The 9,786-nt window shown below is 42.6% G+C and overlaps 1 pseudogene; it reads left to right on the top strand.

Moving 5' to 3' along the window:
- Positions 1 to 8,547: 8,547 nt before the first annotated feature.
- Positions 8,548 to 8,666, top strand: LOC138851963 (5S ribosomal RNA; annotated as a pseudogene).
- The last annotated feature ends 1,120 nt before the right edge of the window (positions 8,667 to 9,786 follow it).

Here is a 9,786-nt window from a genome sequence, read left to right on the forward strand (position 1 = left end):
ACCAACATGTTTACCACTGCTACCAACATCTTGACCACTGTTACCAACATGTTGACCACTGCTACCAACATGTTGACCACTGTTACCAACATGTTGACCACTGTTACCAACATATTGACCACTGCTACCAACATGTTGATCACTGTTACCAACATGTTGACCACTGCTACCAACATATTGACCACTGCTACCAACATGTTTACCACTGCTAACAACATGTTTACCACTGCTAACAACATGTTTACCACTGCTACCAACATGTTGACCACTGTTACCAACATGTTGACCACTGCTACCAACATGTTTACCACTGCTTCCAACATGTTGACCACTGCTACCAACATGTTTACCACTGCTACCAACATGTTTACCACTGCTATCAACATGTTTACCACTGCTATCAACATGTTTACCACTGCTACCAACATGTTTACCACTGCTACCAACATGTTTACTACTGCTATCAACATGTTTACCACTGCTGGCAACATGTTTACCACTGATACCAACATGTTTGCCACTGCTATCAACATGTTTACCACTGCTGCCAACATGTTTACCACTGCTGCCAACATGTTTACCACTGCTACCAACATGTTTACCACTGCTACAAACATGTTGACCACTGCTACCAACATGTTTGACCACCACATGCTACCAACATGTTACCACTGCTACCAACATGTTTACCACTGCTACCAACATGTTACCACTGCTACCAACATGTTGACCACTTACCAACACCACCTGCTACCAACATGTTTACCACTGCTACCAACATGTTGACCACTGCTACCAACATGTTGACCACTGCTACCAACATGTTGACCACTGCTACCAACATGTTTACCACTGCTACCAACATGTTGACCACTGCTACCAACATGTTACCACTGCTACCAACATGTTGACCACTGCTACCAACATGTTGACCACTGCTACCAACATGTTACCACTGCTACCAACATGTTACCACTGCTACCAACATGTTGACCACTGCTACCAACATGTTACCACTGCTACCAACATGTTACCACTGCTACCAACATGTTTACCAGTGCTACCAACATGTTTACCACTGCTACCAACATGTGTACCACTGCTACCAACATGACTACCACTGCTACCAACATGATTACAACTGCTACCAACATGTTGACCACTGCTACCAACATGTTTACCACTGCTACCAACATGTTGACCACTGCTACCAACATGTTTACCACTGCTACCAACATGTTGACAACTGCTACCAACATGTTGACCATGCTACCAACATGCTTGACCACTGCTACCAACATGTCTACCACTGCTACCAACATGTTGACCACTGCTACCAACATGTTTACCACTGCTACCAACATGTTACCACTGCTACCAACATGTTTACCACTGCTACCAACATGTCTACCACTGCTACCAACATGTTTACATGCTACCAACCAACATTTGACCACTGCTACCATGTTACCAACATGCTTACCACTGCTACCAACATGTCTTACCACTGCTACCAACATGTTAGAAACATACCACTGCTACCAACATGTCTACCACTGCTACCAACATGTTTACCACTGCTGCCAACATGTTTACCACTGCTACCAACATGTTTACCACTGCTGCCAACATGTTTACCACTGCTGCCAACATGTTTACCACTGTTACCAACATGTTTACCACTGTTACCAACATGTTTACCACTGCTATCAACATGTTTACCACTGCTGTCAACATGTTACCACTGCTACCAACATGTTTACCACTGCTAACAACATGTTTACCACTGCTACCAACATGTTTACCACTGCTACCAACATGTTACCACTGCTACCAACATGTTTACCACTGCTACCAACATGTTTACCACTGCTACCAACATGTTTATCACTGCTACCAACATGTTTACCACTGCTACCAACATGTTTACCACTGCTACCAACATGTTACCACTGCTACCAACATGTTGACCACTGTTACCAACATGTTGACCACTGTTACCAACATGTTGACCACTGCTACCAACATGTTGACCACTGCTACCAACATATTGACCACTGCTACCAACATGTCGACCACTGCTACCAACATGTTGACCACTGCTACCAACATGTTGACCACTGCTACCAACATGTTGACCACTGCTACCACTTATAACCTTCACATCACATAAAACAAGCCAGTAAAAACAGATCTCATGCTTATAATTATATTCATATTTTTGAAGTGGGTGGAGCGGTGAGCCAGCGGAAGGCCTCGGGCAGATGACCATAAGCTCCAACTGCGGGTCATCATATGACTAAGATCCACGTCATTTTTCCTGACAAACTATACCTAACGTAACGTAAACAAGCCAGGGATAACATGCACTCTACCCCAGGACCAGACTCGAGGTTCTAGGTCCTATGTCGTGCCTTAAATATTCTGTGGAGATGAAACCTGGACATAGTGGACACTCAAAATACTCATAGGAATTAATAAGGTAGAGAGAGAGAAACGGAGAGGCGGAAAACAGGTGCTTGGGGGCACATATAAAAGTTAAGGATAAAGAATTATAGGGATTATATTATTCTGTGGAGATAAAACCTGGATATAGTGGACACTCAAAATACTCATAGGAATTAATAAGGTAGAGAGAGAGAAACGGAGAGGCGGAAAACAGGTGCTTGGGGGCACATATAAAAGTTAAGGATAAAGAATTATAGGGATTATATTATTCTGTGGAGATAAAACCTGGATATAGTGGACACTCAAAATACTCATAGGAATTAATAAGGTAGAGAGAGAGAAACGGAGAGGCGGAAAACAGGTGCTTGGGGGCACATATAAAAGTTAAGGATAAAGAATTATAGGGATTATATTATTTCCTAACTCCCAGAATGATAAGAAAGTGAAGGTGAGTAGTAGGTGAAGGCTTTTTACATAGTTTTAAGAACAGGTACGACAGGGCTAACGAGGCTAACAGTAAATACAGCAAGTGAGACGTTAAGGAGGCAGGGACTTGAGCTGATACTCGACCCCTCCAATCACAAATAGGTTAATACAAATAGGTGAGCGCATTTAAATACTTACACACACACACACACACACACACACACACACACACACACACACACACACACACACACACACACACACACACACACACACACACTTAAAAAAACAAGTATAACCACTTCTTAATCTTTTAAAATATATTTTACTGCCAAAATCAACTTTTAAGACATCTAGACAACCTGACCTTAAATTACTTTTCTCAAGTATAAATTTGACTAGCGGAGAATGGTCAGAAAAAAAGTGACAAGTGGGGCCAGACAGCATGTAGCTGTCTGGCCCCAGAGTCACAAGAACTCACCTCAAGACTCATACACTCACGTGAATGAAAAATGCAGGTAGAATAATAGATGTTGTTATATCCATGAGGTAGAAGATGGTCAGTGCTATCAACTCCAGAATATAAATGGAAATTGAGAGTGGTTATGGTGTGTTGTTTGTCAGAAAAGTGGTTAAGGTGAAAAATTTAGACACACGTGCAACATCTGGGTATCTTTACTGTAGACGTATCGCCATCCAGCGGCTTTATCAATACAGATTCCAGGACATAAGTGGAAGACAGTAGAACTATATACGAAAGATGAGGTAATCAATCCCTCAGCCTTGGAGTTGGTGTGATGAGCACCGTAGTTGTGGAGGTTCTGGAGCACAGGCAAGAAGGTTGAAGCTTTTATACTGGCGGAAGATAGAGGGCATAGTCATTGGTGGGCGGGAATCCCCAGTGGAAGTAGGTCATACCCGAGGCACGGGTTAGTGCTGGTAGTAGTAGTAATCGTCACAGTAGTAGTAGTAGTAATCGTCACAGTAGTAGTAGTAGTAATCGTCACAGTAGTAGTAGTAGTAGCAGCAGCTGTGAAGATGTAATGTGGATTACCTCTGAACCAAGATTCCATGATGTTGCAGTGTCTGACAAGTTGTATATAAACGGTATACAATACGGACATGAACGGTATACAATACCGACAAGTTGAAAAATTTAGACACGATTACTACTGCTAATACTACTGCGACCATTACTACTACTACTACCACCACCATTAACTCGTGCCTCGGGTATGACCTACTTCCACTGGGAATAGACAATACGATAGACATCAACTGTTGTCAGGAGACAAGACGATAGATATCAACTGTTGTCAGGTGACAAGACGATCGACATCAACTGTTGGCAGGAGACAAGACGATAGACATCAACTGTTGTCAGGTGACAAGACGATCGACATCAACTGTTGGCAGGAGACAAGACGATAGACATCAACTGTTGTCAGGTGACAAGACGATCGACATCAACTGTTGGCAGGAGACAAGACGATAGACATCAACTGTTGTCAGGAGACAAGACGATAGATATCAACTGATGTCAGGAGACAGGACGATAGACATCAATTGATGTCAGGAGACAAGACAATAGACATCAACTGATGTCAGGAGACAAGACGATAGACATCAACTGTTGTCAGGTGACAAGACGATAGATATCAACTGTTGTCAGGTGTCAAGACGATAGACATCAACTGTTGGCAGGAGACAAGACGATAGACATCAACTGTTGTCAGGAGACAAGACGATAGACATCAACTGTTGTCAGGTGTCAAGACGATAGACATCAACTGTTGGTAGGAGACAAGACGATAGACATCAACTGTTGTCAGGAGACAAGACGATAGACATCAACTGTTGTCAGGAGACAAGATGATAGACATCAACTGATGTCAGGAGACAAGACGATAGATATCAATTGTTGTCAGGTGACAAGACGATAGACATCAACTGATGTCAGGAGACAAGACGATAGACATCAACTGATGTCAGGAGACAAGACGATAGACATCAATTGATGTCAGGAGACAAGACGATAGACATCAACTGATGTCAGGAGACAAGACGATAGACATCAACTGATGTCAGGAAACAAGACGATAGACATCAATTTATGTCAGGAGACAAGGCGATAGACATCAACTAATGTCAGGAGACAAGACGATAGACATCAATTGATATCAGGAGACAAGACGATAGACATCAACTGATGTCAGGAAACAAGACGATAGACATCAATTGATGTCAGGAGACAAGACGATAGACATCAACTGATGTCAGGAGACAAGACGATAGACATCAATTGATGTCAGGAGACAAGACGATAGACATCAATTGATGTCAGGAGACAAGACGATAGACATCAACTGATGTCAGGAAACAAGACGATAGACATCAATTGATGTCAGGAGCCAAGACGATAGACATCAACTGTTTTCACTATATAAACCAACATTACATATAGGCAATAGCATATTCCTAAGTATAAAGTAAGTTTGATCCGAGGAAGGGGAGGATGGCTCAGATTTCACGAATCAAGAAATCACACAAATCAGATTTTTTCTGTTGATTAAGTCGCTGACACAAACAGCCTGGTTGGTCACAGATCAACGCCCGATAAAGTTAGGTTAGATTAAATTAGGTTAGTTTAGGTTAGATTATTTTAGGTTTGGATAGATTAGGTTAGGTTAGTTTACGTTAGGTTTGGATAGGTTAGGTTAGTTTATGTTAGGTATGGAGAGGTTAGGTTAGTTTATGTTAGGTTTGGATAGGTTAGGTTAGTTTATGTTAGGTTTGGATAGGTTAGGTTAGTTTATGTTAGGTATGGATAGGTTAGGTTAGTTTACGTTAGGTTTGGATAGGTTAGGTTAGTTTATGTTAGGTTTGGATAGGTTAGGTTAGTTTATGTTAGGTATGGAGAGGTTAGGTTAGTTTACGTTAGGTTTGGATAGGTTAGGTTAGTTTATGTTAGGTATGGAGAGGTTAGGTTAGGTTAGGTTAGGTTAGGTTAGTTTATGTTAGGTATGGAGAGGTTAGGTTAGGTTAGTTTACGTTGGGTTTGGATAGGTTAGGTTAGTTTACGTTAGGTTTGGATAGGTTAGGTTAGTTTATGTTAGGTATGGAGAGGTTAGGTTAGGTTAGTTTACGTTAGGTTTGGATAGGTTAGGTTAGTTTATGTTAGGTATGGAGAGGTTAGGTTAGGTTAGTTTACGTTAGGTTTGGATAGGTTATATTTAGATAATGTTATGTTAAGTTAGATTAGGTAACATTATATAAACATTTTAACGCATTTAACTAAAAATATGCAATCTAAAATATGTTATATTCTTAAACTACACTCACAGTACGTCAGGAAAGAATGTGAATAAACGTGATAAGGGAACGTCAGGATCTGGACGTTTATTACTGGTGATGGCTGAATGTGCTGCAGATAACAGCCTTCACATATAAATTACTGAATAATAAGATACCTTGAAGAATATAGCGCCGAGTGTACAATTACTGGAGACTGATTTATGCAATCTGCAATTCAGATGCAACGGGAGGAAGACTGAGTGATTTATATGTTAATCTTCAGAGTCCTTCAGGTGTGTGATAACACCTGAAGGACACTGATTTATACAAATATCTTCAGAGTCCTTTAGGTGTGTGATAACACCTGAAGGACACTGATTTATACAAATATCTTCAGAGTCCTTCTGGTGTGTGATAACACCTGAAGGACACTGATTTATACAAATATCTTCAGAGTCCTTTAGGTGTGTGATAACACCTGAAGGACACTGATTTATACAAATATCTTCAGAGTCCTTCTGGTGTGTGATAACACCTGAAGGACACTGATTTATACAAATATCTTCAGAGTCCTTCAGGTGTGTGATAACACCTGAAGGACACTGATTTATACAAATATCTTCAGAGTCCTTTAGGTGTGTGATAACACCTGAAGGACACTGTGATTCTACTCCATGTTGGCACCTACAGTGCCACAGCACATGGATATACGTCAAGATAACTCCAAGAGACAAATAACGCCAGGGTACGGATGCTGTTAAACCGTCATCAAGTAACTCCGTGAAAGTGTCTGCAGTCACACACACACACACACACAAACACACACACACACACACACACACACACACACACACACACACACACACACACACACACACACACACACGTGAAGGTAATGAGAATACAAGCAGATATGAACCAGGAAATGTTACAAAGGGATCTGGACAAACTACAAGTCTGGTCTGACGAATGGCTCCTGGAATTTACCCCAACCAAGTGCAAAGTTATGAATTTTTGGGAAGAGCAAAACCGACAGCAGATGGAGTACAGACTTGGGGGCAAAGGCTGCATTCCTCAAGCAAGGAGGATCCTGTAGTGAGTATTACACCGAGCATATCACCCGAGGCGCATATCATCCAAATAACTGCTGCATATAATGCGCGTCTGGAAAATGAAAGTAAAGAATTATACACGACATTGTACACCGTGTATGTCAGCCCCATAATGGAACATGCAACACTGGTCTGGAACCCACACCTGGTCAGGCATGACAAGAAACTGTCAGCCCCATAATGGAACACACAACACTGGTGTGGAACCCACACCTGGTCAGGCATGACAAGAAACTGTCAGCCCCATAATGGAACATGCAACACTGGTGTGGAACCCACACCTGGTCAGGCATGACAAGAAACTGTCAGCCCCATAATGGAACATACAACACTGGTGTGGAACCCACACCTGGTCAGGCATGACAAGAAACTGTCAGCCCCATAATGGAACACACAACACTGGTGTGGAACCCACACCTGGTCAGGCATGACAAGAAACTGTCAGCCCCATAATGGAACATACAACACTGGTCTGGAACCCACACCTGGTCAGGCATGACAAGAAACTGTCAGCCCCATAATGGAACACACAACACTGGTGTGGAACCCACACCTGGTCAGGCATGACAAGAAACTGTCAGCCCCATAATGGAACACACAACACTGGTGTGGAACCCACAGCTGGTCAGGCATGACAAGAAACTGTCAGCCCCATAATGGAACATACAACACTGGTGTGGAACCCACACCTGGTCAGGCATGACAAGAAACTGTCAGCCCCATAATGGAACATACAACACTGGTGTGGAACCCACACCTGGTCAGGCATGACAAGAAACTAAGACAAGTGCAGAGGTTTACAACGCGACTCTTCCCCGCGACTTAAGAGGTTAAAACTCAGCCTGATGACACTTGAGAACAGAAGCACTAGGGGTGATATGACAACAACGTACAAAGTACTAAGAGGAACTGATTGTTTTAGGGATGGTAAACAGAAACATGAGGGTAAATCTGGAAGTTGAAAACTCAGGTAAGACATAAAGATGTTACGAATTATTTTTTTCAGTCTTAGAGTAGTCAGGAAGTGGGAGGACTTGGAGGGTGAACTGGTAGACGCAGAATCCATACATAGCTTTAAGAAGAGGTACGATAAGGCTCTCGAAGCAGGACTGAACCTTGTAGCAACCAGCGAAGATGCGGATCCAGGACTCGACCGCTACAGTCACAAATACTTGAGCACATATGTATTTAAAACGCACACATATCCACATACACACACACACACACTCAAATACAAACACACACGTGTGCACACACAAATTCAAGCACAAACGGCCATACCACGATGAGCGCACCGCTTCACGTCCGATCATCGAAGTTGAGCAACGTTGGGTTTGGTTAGTACTTGGATGGGTGACCGCCTGGGAACACCATATGCTGTTGGCATAAATCTTGGGGCCAGGAGCTATGAATCGACCCCTGCAATCACAAATAGGTGAGCACACACGCCCACAGGTGAACACACAGATGAGATATGGGCAGACTGTAAAAGACGGATTAGTAATATCACTGAACAGATAGGTGGTAAGACTGAGGCAAGTGAGGAGGCAAATTTTCTAAGGATTAGGACGTACTCAGAAGTCAGTGTCAAACTGACTCTTGCATCATAAGAACATAAGAACATAAGAAAGGAGGAACACTGCAGCAGGCCTGTTGGCCCATACTAGGCAGGTCCTTTACAATTCATCCCACTAACAAAACATTTGACCAACCCAATTTTCAGTGGTCAAATGTTTTATTAGTGGGATGAATTGTAAAGGACCTGCCTAGTATGGGCCAACAGGCCTGCTGCAGTGTTCCTCCTTTCTTATGTTCTTATGTTCTTATGATACAAGAGTCAGTTTGACACTGACTTCTGAGTACGTCCTAATCCTTAGAAATGGCTGAGGCCCTGAATCTGCACTCTCTACAAAGGCGTAGAATTAGGCGGTATATGACCGAGGTGTATAAATGGAAAACAGGACTCGCAGCAATGGTTTTAAGTTGGAAAAATTCAGATTCAGGAAGGATATAGGAAATCACTGGTTTGGTAATAGAGTTTTGGATGAGTCGAACAAACTCCAGGGGTACAGTTATAGAGGCTAAGACGTTGTGTAGTTTTAAAAATAGGTTAGATAAATAGGGGTGGGTGGGTGTGAGTTGGACCTGACTAGCTTGTGCTACTAGGTCTGAAGCCGTGCTCCTTCCTTAAGTGAATGTGACCTGACCTGACTAAGTTGGGGCAATAGCTAAAGCCGGTAGGAGACTTGGACCTGCTTCGCATGAGCCAGTAGGTCTGCTGTAGTGTTCCTTATGTTCTTATGTAACCACTGTTGAGACAGATGAACAGGTATATTCGTCTACATTGATTGAGAGAGAACGTAACAGGCAAAGGAGCAACTGAGGGTGAGAATAAGGAATAGTTAAAAACAAGTAGGAGATCCAGTGGACAAAATGGGAGGTGTGGAATACCTCACTCAGGAAGACACCAGAGTCGTCCCCACATACGGCAACCTCTCCTTCAAGG

This window comes from Cherax quadricarinatus, unplaced genomic scaffold, assembly GCF_038502225.1.
Source record: "Cherax quadricarinatus isolate ZL_2023a unplaced genomic scaffold, ASM3850222v1 Contig3036, whole genome shotgun sequence".
Taxonomy (NCBI): domain Eukaryota; kingdom Metazoa; phylum Arthropoda; class Malacostraca; order Decapoda; family Parastacidae; genus Cherax; species Cherax quadricarinatus.